The following is an 18248-nucleotide window of genomic DNA, read 5'->3' on the forward strand; positions in this document are numbered from 1 at the left end:
GCTGTTTCACCATTTCGCCTGCATCTGCCGGTTGATCTTCATCTCCTAAACCCTGAAGGAGGGACAAAGGGAGTCCACCGCTCGCCGAACCATGGGAGGAAGAACCATAGGAGGATGCGTTCTGCTCAGGCTGGGCCTGGGGCTGCTGCTCCTGGCTGTGCTTCTGCCCCCGCTGTTGGATGCCCAGGACACCACACCTGCGCCTACCAGCGGGCAGACCACTGCTGGCGGTGGCGATGCCAGCAGTGTCAGCGCCCTGCAGTCTTCCGTCAGTGTCCTGGTCGTGTCGCTGTCCTTTCTTCTCCATCTCTACTGTTAAACTGAGGCCGAGAAACATCTTCCCTTCTGCGACCCATCTTTAGAAACTCAATGGAAATGACATCTATAGAAGGTCAATGTGATAAGAAAAAACCAGATCTCTGCCGAGTCCGCTGATTCCGCCCTGGACAACGCTGACGAAGGCCGAAGCCGGAGTTGGGAGTTTCGCATACAAGATGGAGTGGACTGAGACAGCCAAATTAGTGAAAACTGCGGTTTTTTGACTCGGGGCTTAAGAAATATGGACTCTAAACACAATCTTGAAAAGAATTGAGGGAGAAAAGATGGGTGTGGAATGGAGATTGTTTTCAATTCACCAAATCTGTAAGGCCATAAAAACAATTATGTACTCCAAAAGGCTTCTGTGGTTCACTTTGTGTACACCTGGCTTAGCTACTGCAAATCAGTACTAACTTCATGCTGGCAAATTCTGATGTTTAATATTAAGCTTTATTTTACTGGGCATGGAAATTTTTCCCCTGGGGTATTGGATTGCATTTGACTTTCCCTTGAATCTGAGTATAAGGGAGTCACCAGGACTTCTGGCCGCTCCTCATCCAACATGCAGGACACATTTGACAGTCTCTGAGAAATGAGACACATCACTGTGTGTGACCAACAGCCCAATAAGGCCTGGTGGAGGGTAACTGCTTTGGCCAGGTGGGTCCTTTGGGTCTCAGCTGTGTAGCAACCAAGAATCCCAGCGTTTCTCTGAAACACTGTCCCTTCCCCCAACAAAGTCGCGGCCTCAAATATGGCTCACCACAACATCATCACATCACATCACAACATCCACAACATCAGAACCCATCCACAACATCAGAACCACCAGTCCTTCAACACATCATGGCAGAGGCAGGGAGGTGTGGATATGGGACTGCAGGTGAGCCAGAACAGTTGGAGGGTAGGATCAAGGAAAGGCCTGGCCCAGAAGGCCAGTGTCTGAAGTGACCTGGAACAGTGTTGTGCCCTTTGTCCTGGAACAGACAGATTATGAAAGCTTTTCTAAAAGTTTTTAGGGCTTGAGCTTAGGGGCTTTACGCTCCATCCCCAGCCCCTAGCCCTTTTTTGGCGGGATAGTCTCTTGCCAAGTTGCCCAGGTTGGGCTCAAACTTTTGATCCTTCTGGTAGAGTGCTGGGATTTTACAGGTATGCACCACCATCCCTGGCTTCCTTGCGAATTCTGAATCTCCTCTTTCACTTGATAGGTGCAGTTATTGCATGTGATTCCCCACACCCATGGTTTGAATATGTTGTTAAAGTTTGGTGTGTTGGGTGTTTGGTCCTGGGTGTGGCAATGTGGAGAGGTAGAGGGACGTCTAAGAGGTGGGGACTCGAGAGGTCATGGTTGGCCCCACCCGTTTCTGGTTTCCATTGTGATGCCATCTGCCATCTGTGATGTGGCCAGAAGGTCCTCATGAGACTCAGCTAAGCCAGGTGGTATGACCTTGAACATCGAGAACTGTGAGCTAAAATAAAACTCTTCACAAAGTACTGAGCTTTACTGTAGTATCAGAAGAGCTATGACATCTCACTTGGCACCTGTACCTTTTGCCACATAAATCTCCCACTGTCACAGGAAAAGGGGACTTCCTCCATTTTTGTCCTTGAGCTCAGTCATGTGACTTGCTCGGAATAATGGGACAGGGATTTGGGATGTGCGTGTGGGAGCAATGGAGTATGGCCCGTGGGTAGTGAGGCGGCAGGTGGCTGGTGGCTGGGAGACACATGGTCTCAGGCTTGAATTGTTGTTTAAAGTCCTTGATCCTTGGGGTAACTTTTTTGAAATAATATTTTTATGGTAGTTACTATCCGATACATCCTTGTTGGTGACATGATTTTGGGTTATTTCATCCCTTTACAGGCTTCCTCCAAGTGAATTATGTGAGTCATCAAACAAACTATCAATAGTCAGTGGTCACACTCTTCACATTTATAACATCAGAAACAACACCAGAAAGCATGGTTCTAAGCTCCTGTGCTGTCAAGACACTGCCCTGTGAGTTTTGCACTCAAAGACACATGTTTCGCAGCACACCTGTGCAGCCTATCTGTTGTCCCTATTCTACGGATGAGGAGATCAAGACACAGAGGGGTGAAATGACTTGTTCCAGGTGACTCTGCTGTCAGCAGGGGAGCCGTGAGTTGACGCAGGCTGTCTTGTTCCAGAGCACAGGGTTACTAACCCGAAGGTTAGGCTCTCCCTGTGGCTTCGTGGCACAGACCACTTGTGAGCCTATTTGATTCTCTATCAGCTTATTTTACCACTAGACTATAAATCCCTTGAGGGAAGTAATACGGTTAAGATCCCTCAAAGGCCTTATGGGTTCAGAGATTGTGCTTTTAAAAGATTATGGGGTCATGGGGGTGCTACACTTATCAGTAGATGAGTTCAGAGCCAAGTGTGTTGCTGGAAGTGGGGCCTGCTCAAAAGAGACGGATAACTGGGGACCTACCCTGGTTCCTCTCTTCATATTCTCCTTGGCTGCCTGCAGCTTTCCTCCACCCTAGGCCTCAAAGAGAATACCACCCTCCATCCCACCTCCCTGTTTGTCCCCAGCTCCTACATTCTGGCTCATGCTCAGTTGCTCACAGTGTCTACAGGAGAATGAGAGCATTCACCTCCAGCCTCCCCCCATCCCATATAATCCCAGTAGCCTTGGGAGGTAACCCTGAGACCAAGGCTCAAAGCACCTGAAAGCCTTGCCTAAGACCTCTGAACTTGGAAATGTCAGGCTTGCGGTGGACCTGCTTGGCTCTAAAGCTGGTTGGTCCTCCTCTCCCCAAGCCATTATGACTTTCAAAAACTACCAGAAAACCTACAAGGCTGGGTGAGCCATTGAGAACAGACATGGCCACAGATCATTATGACCCAAGGAACTATGGTGGGTCCCAGGAGAGGTGCTTGCTCTGGCAGCTAGACAGAGAGGCACATGGCAGGCCAGGAGGCCAGGAGCAGGGAAGGGCTGGCAGGTGCCCAGGTAAAAGGCAGAAGGCCCCAGAGGATGGAGGAGGCCTGAAAAGATGGCCTGGCTGAGTAGAGGTGGGAGGAAGAGGTGTGTGGTGGGAGAGAGGAAGAGCATCGTGCCATGTATGTATGGGCTGAGGCCACAGATCCTGAATCCTTGTTAAACCACAGCTCTGCTTCCTAGACCCCGAGGTCTAGGCAGGCCCAAGTCTGAATTTCTGAGAAGGTCCTAGGGGATGCCTGTGTTGCTAGTCTAGGGATCACACTCAGAGTATTTCATCTAGGCTAGGCTTCCAGCTGATGCTGCTAACCTCCTGGTCCATCTGACCATTTGCTTTATTTAGCTAGCTGAGCCACAGTGCCCTGTGATCCATCCTTGATATGGAAATTACACCAGGAGAGGCAGTTTGGGGACTGAAGGAGATGAGGAATGGCAGGCACAGGGAGTGCTGGGTATGCAGAGGGTGTTCAGTGCAGAGGGCGACAATGACAGCCTCAGAGTGAGTGCTGGTTCTTTTGTATCTGGTCCTTCTTTACATCTGTTAGCCCCCCAGAACCTTACAAGCCCCTGGTGCAGTTCCACTGTTATATTCTTTTCACAGGAGGCCAAAGAGGTTGACACTTGAGGTCACTACCCTCATCTGTAGCTGGGTGTGTGCACTTGACACTTCCTTAGGGACTCCCAGACCTGGAGATAAAGGTCCAGGCCACCAAGAATGTTTAGACCACAGAGGTCTCCATCACTGATTAATCTACCCCATTTCACCTCTTGGCAAATTCTCAATTTGTCCTCTAGTAGCTCCATTACTCCAGAGGGAATAGCTTCATAACAAAAGACCCCTTGTCACAAGGAACACAGGCCAATGAGGCTCTTTTGGTGAGGTATCATTTTGGAAATTAATTGTGCATCCAGTGTCCATATGCAGCTGCCTGATTTAGCTGGATCTTGGCAGGTTTCTCACCTAGCTCATCTGCCCTGTGGTCAGCAGAAGTTCCAGAAGCATCGCTGATCTTCTGCCTTATGTGTCCTCAATGAAATGCAAGTCTTCTGTTACTCAGAGGGCTGTCTGTCCTCAGCAGAGAAGAGCTGCTACCAGAATAGCAGGAGCCATAACTTCATGGTGAAATCTGTCTTCTCACACCTTATGTCCCTCACTGTAGCTTTCAACCTTGTCCTGAGAAATTGATGCTGTTTACTATTTCACCTTTGGCTCAGAGACACAATGGGAGTCATCAGTAGGGTTTTGTTAAAGACGTTTCCAGGTGTGGGCAAGTTCCCTGTCAGGAAGACTATGGCTTCTTGCAGTGAATTACACCTATGTATCTGCCCAGAGCTGACTCAGTGCCCTGTCCTTGGGCACACTGCCCAGTGTCAGTGGCTGAGGAGGCAGCAGGGGAGGGTCTTGGGTCTCAACAGAGTAAAGTCATTGTCCTTAACTAGCTCCCAGATGCTGGCCCACCTGGGGTATTGAGTTCACTTGGTGGTAGAAAGAACCATATGCAAAGTTGGTTCTGTGTGCCTAGTGGACCATCTGCTCTGTCCCAGCATGGCACTAGCTTCTGAAGAGACACAGAGATGCTCAATACTGTCCATACTGTTCTGTCCCTGGTCCTTCAATGCAGTATAATCCAGCAGGATGTCAGAGGGTGGTGAGATTCAAATCAGCAGTCAGCGCCTCCTGGTCCCCAGAGCTCTCCACACAGCTCTGAGTCCAGGATAGTGGATAAAGGACATTGGTCTCCTCCAGGCTGCATCTTGGATGCCAACAATCTAAGTTCTTGCCAGGCCTGACCTTACATCTAATTCATTAGTACATATTATCATGGGTCATCCTCTTTTCTCAAGTAGGATCTGACATGGGTCTCCAAATCTACAACTAAGAGCAGCAGAACTTTTCAGGCTGAAGTGGGGAGGATTCTCGTTGGCCTGCCCCTACCCTCCATCTGGCTCCTGGGAATCTCAGGGCAGGCCCCTTGGTGAGAACTTCTGCCTTTGGAATGAATGCAGATTCTTACTTACCCTGGAATTTAAAGTCTGCAGGTCACCATCCTCTTTCCTCCTCATGTCTCTTCTCTCCCTGGCCCTCCCCCCGCCATACCTTTGCTCCTCCCACCTCCCTCCACACCATCCCTCTGTGCCTTTGCCATGCTGTCCCTGTGTGCACTGTCCCCATCCCTGGCAAGTGCAGCACAACACCTCAGGTGGACTCAGGTCCTGAGGGTGTCATCTATAGACTGAGTGGTGGGCACTGATTCACTGGGGCCCTCTCAGAGAGTGCTTCAGAAGAGGTGTGGTGGGCACTTTTGTCAGCCCACCTCTCCCCCTTAAAAACCAAAATGTGTATCTACTACATGTGGTTGATGGCACGTAGATTCAATGGACAATGGCGGGGCTCCCTGAACCCACTCATCTTTTGGGGTCCAAGGCAGCTCTTCCTCTCCATAGCCTCCCTTGCAGGCAATGAATCCCCCACTTCTCTGTACTCCCGAAGCACTTTGTCGCCACACCTCTCCAGAACTGGAGAATGAATCCAGGGCCTTTCCACTGAGCTGTATCCTCAGCCCTTTGCTATTTTTTGATTTTGAGACAAGATCTCACTAACTTGCCTGGGCAATACTAAAATTTGCACTCCTCCTGCCTCATCCTCCTAGGGTTCTAGGATTACAGGCATGAGCCACCTTTCCTGGCCACTTTTCTCTTCTTGTGTTCATTTTCTTGTGTGTCATGTGTTTAGACTGTGTGATGAGGGACCTAAAGGAAAGACAGGGTGTCTTTTTCAGCTTGTGCATCTCCTGCCTCATACCTGCCAGGCCACTGTAGTTCTTCAACAAATCTTTGTGAAATGACGAGGAAAGGAGGTGACAGGAGACCCTGGGAGCAACGGGGCAACATGGGCTTGGCCGCAGGGATGGGTCACATATGACAATAACTTTGCCCTTCTGCCTGCCATCCACTGGGTCACGATTCTTGGTGCACAGATTTGGCTCATTCATGTTTTTAAGAGAGGTTTCCATGAACATTTGTGAGAAGTATTAGTCTGTAGTTTACTTTCTTAGGAATTTCTTTGATTTTGCTATCAAGGCTACCTTGTTTTCAAGGAATGGATTGAGAAGTGTTCCCTCTATTTGCTGGAGGTAAGTGTGTAAGATGCTGTCATTTTTAATCTAAACAGTGAGTAGAATTTGCCAGCAAACCAGTCTGGGTCTGGAGTTTTCCGTGTGGAAAGGTTTTTGATTTGAAATTAAATTTGTTTGTTAGACACAGTATTATTAGGATTTTCTGTTTCCTCCTGGCTTAGTTTTGGTGGTTTGTGTCTTAAAGAGAATTTGACCCTTTGTCTAAATTTTCAAATTTATTGGCATATTATTATTAATTTTTCTTATTTTAATAGGATCTGTGGTAATATTCTTTTAAAAATTGTGATACTTGTGATTTGAATTTTCTTCCATTTTCTTTATCAGTTTTGCTAAAGATTTATCAATTTTATTAGTCTCTTCAAAGACTCCATTTCTGTTTTTTTAGATTTTTCTCTATTAATTGTCATGATCAGAAAATGATTTCCAAGCTCAAGTTTATTGTATATGTTTTCCTTATTTGGGGGTTTACTCACTACTTTTTCCAAAATGCTAGAAGAAAAAAGTAGATCATTATTTTATTTTTTCCTAGTGTAATTTGGCTAAACTTTCCTCTAATGTTTATTACTTACAAAATTGACAACTTTGATATGTTGTCTTTTTGTTGCCATTCACTTTAGCATATTTAAAAAATTTTACTTGTGGTATTTTTGACCCGTGAGTTGTTTTGTCTGAGATATTTAGTAATCATACAGATATCTGTTGGTTACTGATGTTATGTTATGGTTAAAGTCTACAGTATTTTAACCTTTTAAAATACGTCTTGAGCTGGGGCTGTAGCTCAGTGATGAGCTACAGTGGGGAACTCAGTGGTGAGTTCTTGCCTTCATGAATGAGGTCCCAGTTCAATCCCAAACCTCAAAAAAAAAAAAAGCTTTGAGACTTCTTTTGCTGTTCTTTACCCCCTGTCTTGATGTATGTTTTGTGTAAGCTCCCAAAGAATGTGTATGCTCCTCTTGCTGGGTCACGCATTCTGTAAATATCAATGAGCTCAGATGGTATCCTGAAAGTCTACAGTCTGATTGATTCAGTCAGAGACTTGTCTATTTCTCCTTTAGTTCTCTTAGTTCTTGGCTCCTGTATTTGGAAGCTGTTATTTAGAAATTTGACACGTGCACATCTTTAGAAATGTTATGCATTATTAGCTGGATTGCTCCTTTTATCATGAAATGTCCTTTTTGGTCTCTTTTCACATTCTTGTCCTGGCATCTACTTTGCTAATATTAATATAATTGCTCCTACTTAAAAAAAAATCACTGTTGGTATGGTATATCTTTTCTCATCCTTTTAACTGTTGTCTTTTATATACAAAATGAATGATTCTCTTATAAACAGCATAATTGTCTTTTCAACTTTTATCCAATATGACAATATCTGATTTTTTTTGGTTTTTTGGTTTTTTTTTGAGACAGGGTCTCACTATGTAGTTGAGACTGATCTGGAACTCACTATGTAGCCCAGACTGGTCTCAAACTCACAGTGATCCTCCTGCCTCAGCCTCCCGAGTGCTGGGATTACAGGTGTGAGCCACCACACCTGGCAATATCTGATTTTTAATGTGAACATTTAGACTATTTGCATATAATGATAACAAAATGATTAGATTTAAATTTACCAACTCTGTTAGGTGCTATTTATTTTCTACTCCAGTTTTTCTTTTCTTGCTATTGTTTGAATAGTGTGCATTTTTTAATATCTTGTATCCTATTATCATATTAGTTATACTTCTTTTAAAGTTTATGTTTAGAGGTTCTTATACAACATATGATTTTAACATCACAAAATTTTCTTCAAATAATATCATACCATGTCACATGCATTGTATAAACCTCACCATGGTACATGTTTATTTCCCATTCCATCCTTTGTGCTATTGTTTCATATCTTCTACCTCCACATATGTTAGAAGCCAGGTAATACATTGCCACTATTTTATTTTTAAGTGGCTATGTCATAAAGAAATCTAAAAGAAATGCAGAACAGCTAAATTTATTCACACATTTATTTATGGTTTACAAAGTTAATTTGTTTTATGATTTGGGGAAAGATGGCCACGTTTGTGTATGTGTGGGGAAGGCATTCGTGGTCCTGTTTGTCACCTGAAGTAGAGTTTGCCAACAGAAGTAAAATTTTGCCAAGCGCTTTTTTGTTTGCCAACCAAATTGCTTTCAAACAGAAGTGTTCTTGGACTGATCAGGCATTTCAAGGACTTCTCAGGTCAGCATCATTAGTCACTTATCTCTATCCTACTAGTATGCATCCTTCTTGAGGGTAGAAGCTTGTTCTGTGCTGTTTCACCACTGCTACGCAAAAGTAGATGCTTGGTACCCTGTAGCTACTGGAAAACATTGTAGAAGTTTTATAAAAAGTTGGAAAGAATCTTAGAATCAACTACACAGTGGCACTGTACTTATAACCACCTCATTAAAAGTTATGCTTTAATGATTTAAGTGATTAAACAGGTTTGACCTTGTCTACAAAATTGTGTGTGTGTTTATTTATTTATTGAATTTAAAATGATCTAATCCAGAGATCTACTTTAAGACCAAGCTCACAATATATATTCACTTTAGGAAATCTGCTCTGGTTGTATATTTTCTGGAGAAATAACTGATGTCTAATTTTTTAGGTACATACAACATGAGAAGTGACCAAAGTCTTTGGAAAAATATGTTATGAGAACTTTGTATTTTGATAGGGGCTTCATACAATATTCGTCCTTTCAGGCAGGATAACTGACAATTTGTGCACTTCCCCCATACTGACTTCTCACAGTACTATTTGCGGTGTGAATTAAACCAAAACGACCACAGGTGTTCTCAGAATAATATGCATTGATATGAATGTCTCCACTGTGCAATGTGATATGTCATGAAAAGTGATGGAAAACTGAAGATTTCTCATGTTCTCTATTTATACCAACACCCGTGAATTTGTACATTTTCTGATATTATGTGAAACACACAATGCTGTCTCACATTACTTCTACAGGGTTTCTCTTTAGTGGAAGTTCTTACATGTATTTCAAGGTAAGCAGAAGAATTGAAGGTTTCCCTCATCTGCCTTTCCCTTTCATGTTAATTCTCATGAGTCAATTGAAAATATTTCCATATCGCTCACATAGCTTCCTGTTGTCTTCACTACGATTTCTTATACGTATGTAACATGTCTGTAGACTCGCAGGTTTTATACCATTTACTGGAAAAGATTTCCCCAAGGCTGATTTATGTCAATGTAAGTCACTCTATGTATTCAGTTTATTTTTTACTCTCCCGTGTAATGTGCACGATGCTTGCTGCAGTGAGGCTTTTCACAATCGATTACAATCTTTTTCACAAGTGTAATTTCTTTCATGTATTTGACAATTTGTCTGTGTAAGAAATGCAGTCACCCATTGCTTATAAAGTGTTTCAGTGGGGTGTGATCTTTCATGTTTTTGACAATTACTATATAAGCTGAAAGCTTTCCACAGCTGCTTACGTAGATAGGGTTTCTCTCCAGTGTGAGTGCATTTGTGTATTTGACAGAAATCACATGCTGAAAGCTTTCCCACACTGCTTACATACATAAGGTTTCCTCCCCAGTGTGGGTCCGTTCGTGTATCTGAAAAGAACTGTGTGTACTGAAAGCCTTCCCACAGTGCTTACATACATAGGGTTTCTCTCCCGTGTGATCCTGTACATGTAATTTACAACCTCTATGCGTGTTAAAGGCTATCCCAGTGTCGCTTACATGCGTAAGGTTTCTCCTCAGCATGAATCCTTTCATGTATTTCACAAAGACTTTTCTGAGGGAAAGCTTCCCCATACTGCTTACATACATAAACTTTTCCCCTAGTGTGTCCTTTCACAAATTCCACAACTGGGTGTTCTGAAAGCTTTCTCATATTGCTTACATGCATAAGATCTCTCCCCAGTGTGAGTCTGTTCATATATTTTATAATGACCATTGAGGTGGAAAGCTTTCCCACACTGCTCACATACATAGGGTTTCTCCCCAGTGTGAGTGAGTTCGTGTCTTTTGTTTATTTATTTTTGGTACCAGTGATCGAATTTGGGACATTGTGCTTGCAAGGCAGGTGGCAGCACCACTGAACGAAATCCCCAGCCCTTACAAAATTATGTTTAAAGATGAGAGCTGTAGAGAATTCTTGTGATGTGGGAAACATTTCACACATGAGGTATTACTGTACATTGTCATCATTTCCAGGGCTGTTCATTCATTTGGTAAATTTTAGTTTTCATCTGTTCTCATTCAGCTTTGACTCACGAACTTTTTAAAACAACATTTTCCTATAGTACAGGACAAGGAGTGAAAAGTTTTGGTTTTTATCTGAAAATTTTTTATGTTGCCTTTATGTTTCAAGGATATTTTCTCTGGGGGTGGAGTTCTAAACTGGCTCCCCCATCCCTTTACAGCAGAGATACTGTTCAAAGTTTTTTTGTTTACTCTTTTTCTGATGTGAAACTTAGTTATCCTTGTTTTTATTTTCCCATATGTAAACTCATTTTTTTTCTGCTTTACATTTTTTTATTATGTTTCTTTGAAACATCAATTTATTGGTAATTTGGTCTGGCGTTGTTACACTCCTGTTTGGAGTTTATTGAGATCCTTGCATCTGTGCATTTATAATTTTCATAAAACTTAGACAATATTAAACCAATCAATTTTTTTCTTCCCTTCTCTCCCCACTTTGTCTCTCTAATTTCACGTTAGCTCACTCGATACTGTTCCATAGGTTATTGATACTCATAGATTTTTAAAAGTCCTTCTCTAACTGCTTTAGTTTGAGTAGCTTTTATTTGCTATGTCCTCCTGTTTACTAATCTTTTTTTCTGCAGTATCTATTGTTACAGTTACCTCTAGTGAATTTTCCATTTTGCTTTTGTATGATCATCTTAATAATTACATTTCTCTATTATATACATGGTTTACTTTATGTCTGTGAATACAAATAAAGTCTTTTAACATCGTAGGCTGCTAATTTCACCATATCTACTATTTGTTGATTGGTTTGTGTTGATCTTCCCCCCTTGGCTTGGATCAGACTTTCATATCTGCTTATTCACGATTCAGTGTTTTACTTTTGAGTTTCTAGATTTTTGTGGTCTTCCTAGGAAGGAGTATGGAAGTTGGTTTCATCAAGAAGTCAGGTTACTTAATGGTCAGTTCCATGCATCTGAGCTCGTTTTCTGGCTTTGTTGTGATGAGTCCAGAGCAGCCTTCACACTAGGGCTCGACTTCTGGGGCAGGTTCCTGAAGTTTTTATTTATTACCCCAAGTATTCAGTGAGATGATCAGACTTCAAGTGTTACGCAGCCCTATATGAACTCTCAGAGTTTTGCTCTTCAGTTTTTTTTTTGTTTTTTTGTTTTTTTGATTTTTTTTTTGTAGGGCCTCATGGACTTTCATAGATGTCTGGAGCTCTGTCTTATGGTGACAAATGGATTAAAATTCCCAGCATCCACATTTCTCTAGTGATACAATAAGGCATGAGGCACTGCACTAATACTGACTAGAAACCGCTCAAGATAAAAATGAATACAAAAACCATTCCTTCTTTTCAATGAGCTAATACTCAATCTTTCTGAATAAAGGCGTTAACACGTACAGACATCCTTATTGAAATCTGAAGGGCCTTTTGTGAGGACTGAGCAAGAGGGCTTGACAATTTACAACTTTAGTGTTTCACTTTAAAGACAGCGAAGGTGTTTTGAAAGCATCAGTAGACACCAGGGTCCTGAAAGAAACATTCCTAGATTTGTTAACTGAGCCTTTTCTGACATTTTCAATCCCTCATAAAAACCTCTATCTCTCACCCTCACTGCACAGTTCCTCTCTTGGAAATTTGCCCGCACTCTCTCTTGACAGTGTACTCTGATTGGAATACGACCTTGTATTTTCTGCCATCCTTGATTCTTGGCAAACTTTTCTACTGCCTCTGTCACCGGCCCGCCATTCTCTGTCCTGCATGACACGTTTCTGTGCAGCTACCTCATCTTTTCTATTCTTCTTTAAAGATCTTAGGCACCTCTGTCTCCTCAAACTCAGGTCTGTCTTCTTAACTCAGTGAAACCAGTATGTTCTACTGTGACTGCTTCCTGTGCACTGGCCAGAAGAGTTGCCTCCTGGATGGGTGCTGCTGCGCTTAGGGGTTCACCCCATTCATTTCTTTTTAAGCAGTAATCACAGCTCTCCCCTACCTGCTGTTCAGTATCTAACCTAGCTCTTGCATGTGCTGTATCAGTCAGCTTTCCTGTTGCTGAATGTACCATCTGACACCCTCAACTGAAAGGAAGAGAGGATTATTTGACCCTCAGTTGCAGTGGATTCAGTGTATGATTGACTGGCTCCAAAGCAGGAATGCCATGGCAGAAAGGCATGGTAGAGCAAAGCTGTTTACTCAGTTCCTGACAGCTGAAAAGCAGAGCAGGGGAGCACTGGGAGTGAGGAAAGGGCCAGAGACCAGATATGGACCCAAGGTCACCCCTCCATGATCTGCCCAGATGCACCCAGATGTGTCCTTTACTAATCCCTTAGGTGACTTCCAAACCATTCAAACTGATAATTCAATTTAACAGTTACATGTGCTTTGCTCATTTTTTATGTGTTTGTGGGTTAGTGATAGGGCACACACAATGCCAGTCATCCTGTCATGATCAAAGCAGAAGTCAGACTGTGGTTTTTGAGTCTAAAACACTTGACTTTAGGTTCCAGCTTGTCAGATACTAGCTGTATGATGCCTGGATATGCCACTCTGCGTCTCTGAACCTCTGTTTTCATTTTTTATGGGTGTTTATTTATTTACTTGTGTAAGTACTTGACCTCTCAGAGTTATTTTGGAATGACATGCATGTAAACCTCACGTCATGGCTTGTGTCTCGATGGCCCCCCAGAGCCCCATGCCGTCATAGGTGGGGATTTTTCAGAGGTGGCTGAATCTAGAGTGTGTGATAGAGTCAAGGGTGCTAAGATTAAAGGTGTGTGATGAGTCCACTGATTGGCTTGGCGCCATTCTAATCCCAGTGGCCTGGTTAAAATATTAAGGGGCAGAAAGAGGCTTGTCATGTCCCTTGCTTGCTTTTTCTGTATTCTGCCCACCATGAACTGTTTCTCCTCTGCAGTTCTGCCCTCCCACCCTGCCTTGGAGCCACCCAACTATGGACCAAAACCTCTGAAGACTGTGAGCCAAATAAACCTTTTCTCTCTTAATTTGTGGGTGTTGGGTGTTTTGTCTTAGCAGTGAGAAAAGTAGCTAAGGCAGAGTTTGGCTCCAGAGCAGTGGGATTGTTGCTGTGACGATACCTGACCATGTGGTTTAGGAGCCTTTGGAGCTGGCTTGTGGGAAGCTAAGGTTCAGAGGCACCAGCTGAAAAGCATATCTGGAATACTTTAGGCTGCACTTGAGAAATTCAGGTCAGAGCTCAGAAGACCAGAATATTGACAGAAATGATGCCAGTAAAGACCAGGCTCAGAAACTTTCTGCTGGGAAGAAGGAGTGCATTGGACTCCAGGTGATGTGTGTTATAGCTTGGCAGAAAGTTTGTGTTTTGCTCATGCCCAGAGACTTTGCCTAAGACTGAGATTAGGGGCAGAAGAAATTTCAAGAGAGACTAATCTTGGGACAGTGGCAAGACTGTCACCGAAGGCTTTTAGCCGGGTTTATGTGGAGAATCAAGAGCAAAGACTCAAGAAGAACAATTTAAAACATTTTGAGTTTGGCCAGAAAGGGAGCTGCAGTGAATATGAGGCCTGCAAATATGAAAGAGAGGAGAAATGGTTACTGAAAAGATTAGAAAGAAAAAGCCAAATATTTCAGAAGAAGAAAACAGATGGTAACATGGCCTGAGAACGTCCCAAGAACCAGCAGGACTCCAGCCTTGGCAACCCCAGAGTTGCAAAGGGTGAAAGACTTTGCTTTGAGAAGAGGGTCCCAGAGCACTGTGCCCCAGAACTGCAATGGCCCAGGGAAGCTGATCTTCAGGATTTCGTTCATAGGCACTTGACCCTCTATAGCCAAGAGAGAGGGAAGCCTGGCTATTGCTCCAGCTGGCCTCAGACCTTGGCATCATCCGTGTGGTGCTGGCATGAGGTGCATTCAGAATGCAAGAGCTTTGGGGTCAGGAAGGCTCCCACAAAGATTTCAGAAGAAGGCCTGGGAGGCCAGGCAGTGTGCCCCGAAAGGGTGGTGTGTGAAAACGTGAGTGTGAAGTTCAAGGTGCAATGGGAAACCCAGAGGTTTGGAGAATCCAGGAGCATAGACCGTCTGAGGAAAACTGCAAGGAGCGAGCAGAGCTGGCCCAAGAGAGAAGCCATGGGAGCTACAACCACTGGAAGAGCAGCAGGGGTGACACAAGTAGCCACCCAAGCCTTTGGAGTTCACATCTTGCCACAGATTGCCTTGGATGCTGGACATGGAGCTCTAGGACTTAATGTTTGCCCTGCTGGATTTTGAACTTAGTCTCCTTCCTTTCTATCCCCCTCTTTGTACCTTTTGGAATGCAAATGTCTATCTTGTTCCATTGAATGTTGGAAAAGTGCTTAATGTTCTTTTCATTGATAGGGGCTCACAGCTAAGAGTTTGCCTTAAATTTCAAAAGAGACTTTGGACTTGGACTTTTCAGCCATGCTGAAACTGTTAGGATTTTGACAACATCCTGGTGATGAACTAAATGCCTTTTGCACAGGGGGATATTCATGAGTCCTTGGAGGACCAGGGGCAGAATGCTATGGCTTGTGTCTAGATGTCCCCCCAAAAGAAGCCTCAAGTGGTCATAGGTGGGGCTTTTTCAGAGGTGGTTGAATTTAGAGTGTGATTGATTCATGTTGCAATGCTAAAATTAAGGGTGTTAGGATTAAGTGTGATGATTACTAAATCAGTCCACTGATTGGTTTGGAACTACTCTAATCCTGGTAGCCTGGATACAATTTAAGGGGTAGTAGAGGCTTGACCTGTCCCTTGCTTGTTGCTTTGCTACCTTCTGACCACCATAGCTGTTTTTCCTCTATGATGCTTGTCTGCCATGCTACCCTGCTTGGAGACAATTATGGACTGAAACCTCTACAAACTGTGAGCTAAATAAACTTTTCCTCCCTTAACTTGTGGGTGTTGGGTATTTTATCTCAGCAAAGTAACTGAAAAAGTAACCGGCACATAGTAGGTGTTCAATAAAAGAAAAGTTATATGGTTCACAGGTTTCTGCAAGATATGGCAATTGCTCAAATCCCAGGTGTAAAGATCCCAGAAGACTGGCATCTCTCTGCAGCCATAACTGGCCTTTCAAGGGATGAACTGTACTTCTAAATATTTAAGCAGTCTTGGCTGTTCCTCATTAAAAGTTAATAAGTTTCAATTGAGCTCTTGTCAGCTGATTTTACCTCCCGCTGTTGACCCATTTAAAACCCAGCTTCTTTTTGTGTGGTCCCAAGGGGCCTGTGGGTGATTTTCAAAGGGGCTCACAGAGCAGTTCTAGCTGGAATCGCATTTCAAGGTGGGAAGTGGCCTCTGCTTTCTTGCCAGACTCTAGGAAATCTGAGTCTTTTGTTGGTCTTGTGCCTCAGACTAGGGTCCAGGTGGAAACGGGTAGACTCCGGGGTCGGGTGTGGCAAAGGCAGTCCCTGGGGAGTGGGAAAGGGGGCGGGGCGAGGGGGCAGGAGGGTGAAGGGAAGGAGACGATGGCCTCCAAGAGGACCTGTTTACTCTCAGCCACTCCAGGTGATTTTTGAACAGGATGAAAATATCCCTTAATCCTCTTTATCTCAATTCAGTGCTTCTGGAAAAAGAGATTCTTGACATTTCAGATGGTAGCAAAGAAGAAAAAAAAATTATAAATATGAGAGATACATAATGTTCAGTGGAAACTGTAGGATGGAAAGATTCCAGGGAATTTATTTGAAGAGCCTCCTTAGTGTCTGGCAAAATGAGATCAGGTTAGGAGAGAGGGTGGCACCTGTGTCAGCTCTTCTGCTGGGCCGTGCTGTCTTGTGTCCCTGTCCCATGCAGGAGGGAGGAGCAGGAATTTCACCCTCTGTCCATCTTGCCTGCCTCCGTTAAGCACAGGGCCTATCGTATCTGCCCCCAAGCCTTGTTCCCAGTTCAGCCCCGCTGACTGTCCCTCTGCCATTGACCTGCCTGCAAAACAGCCTTTCGGGCCAAAGAAATGTGCCTCCTCCTGCCACCCTTTCTTCCGCAGCTGAGCATCTGCTTCTGTTCCTGACTGTGAGAAGTGTGTCGAGGATGAGGGACGGGGTTGATGGCAGGCTGGGGTTGAGCAGGGCTCTTCCTATCAGCCACAAACTGCTGAGGACAGAGGGATCCGGGAGAGAGGGCTTTTGGGTCCTAACCCCAAGGAGGAAACAGCTAAATGCTCAATCTCCGAGCAAAAGGCAGACCATGATGGTGATATCCGCATGGTGGTGGTGGGGCGACTGGTGGAGCGGGATCATTGTTGGCCAGCGTCAAAGGAATGGCTCTGTCTTTTTATTTTTTGTTTTTGATACCTGGGATCGAACTCAGGCCCTTGTGCTTGTGAGGCAGGTGCCGGAACCACTGAGCTAAATCCCCTGCCCTCTCTGTCTTTTTTGACTGCAGTGTCATTCATTTTAAGTGTGTTGCCATAAGCCTGTAACCCCTTTCTTAGGGGGAACTTCCAAGAAGTGAGTCTGTCAAACTGAATGCTTTTAATACTCATTGCTTCACCATCATAAACTGTGTGACCATGGACAAAATATTTCACCTCTCTAGGCCTCGGTTTCCTCATCTTTATAATGAGGATAATAATAGTACCCTACAACTGTGAGGATATAAAGTGTTTACTGTGCTGCATTAGCAGCTACTAGTATTGTTTTTAAATGCTATTGTTACCGTAACTAGGATGCTATCAAGAAGAGTAGTACAGATTATGCCAGTCCCTCCCAACAGCCTCAGAAATAAATATGAAACAGCGGAAGTGGCCTCTTGGGTCAGATCTATTTACGACTCAACATACAATCCTGACAGTCTTTCCCCTTACTCTGAGTCTCAGTTTTCTCATCAGGTAAAGGAGGCCACAGTCCTATACAACCACCACCACTGCTTCTAGGCCAATGAATTCATCAACAGAAATGGCCAGAACACCACATGTCCCCTAAACAGGGCAAACATCCACTTAGCCATCTTATTAACTCTTTCCAGTAATTCAGCAAAACTTGTTTCAGGAACAGATCGGAGACCGATTTCATGCCCAATTTGTGATACCTCCCTGCATGGAAAGTAAACCACATGGTTCAGGTACTGGGTTGGGTGTGGGATATCGGAATTCATTCATGTATTTTTTTCCATTCAGTTATTCATCCATCCAGCAGATATTCTGCCATGATTGTGTGTTACATACTGTTCTAGGCCCTACCAATACTGCTATGAAATATACAGGCAAAGGTTATATGCTGCTGGACCATTCCGGAGGGGTAGGCAGCTAATCAATTAGCCAACATTAATAGGTTGGCTTTAGACTGCAAGGATGTGCCTCAGGAGATGATCCAAGGCCAGGTGCAGGAAGAGGGCCTGGGAGTCTGGGCTGGTGATGGATGGGGGTGGAGGGACAGTGAGGTTTAATAGGAGACCAAGAGGCCTGCACGGTGGGAAGGAGCTAGACTTGTGACATTTGGAGCAGGGCACTAGTAAGTGCACCGGCTGGGATGAATTTTTCTGAAAGGTGTCCCAAAGGTCTTTACGTAGGAGAATCGATGGCTTAGCTTTGAAACGGGAGGCTGCACAGGAAGTGAATCAAGTTGTATTCAACTTGTAGCACAACTTTCTGGGATTGATCCCAGCTCAACTGCTGATGGT

At 44.0% G+C, this 18248-nt stretch overlaps 1 long non-coding RNA gene across 1 annotated transcript; it reads left to right on the forward strand.

The window, feature by feature from the left end:
• The first annotated feature begins 1064 nt into the window (after positions 1 to 1064).
• LOC104860445 lies at positions 1065 to 17669 on the forward strand. Its single transcript, XR_779693.1, has 3 exons — positions 1065 to 1201; positions 2183 to 2202; positions 17618 to 17669. It is a non-coding gene; the product is annotated as an uncharacterized LOC104860445 (long non-coding RNA).
• The last annotated feature ends 579 nt before the right edge of the window (positions 17670 to 18248 follow it).

The sequence above is a fragment of the Fukomys damarensis genome, unplaced genomic scaffold (genome assembly GCF_012274545.1).
Source record: "Fukomys damarensis isolate Sample0158 unplaced genomic scaffold, DMR_v1.0_HiC HiC_scaffold_23, whole genome shotgun sequence".
In the NCBI taxonomy this organism is placed as follows: Eukaryota; Metazoa; Chordata; class Mammalia; order Rodentia; family Bathyergidae; genus Fukomys; species Fukomys damarensis.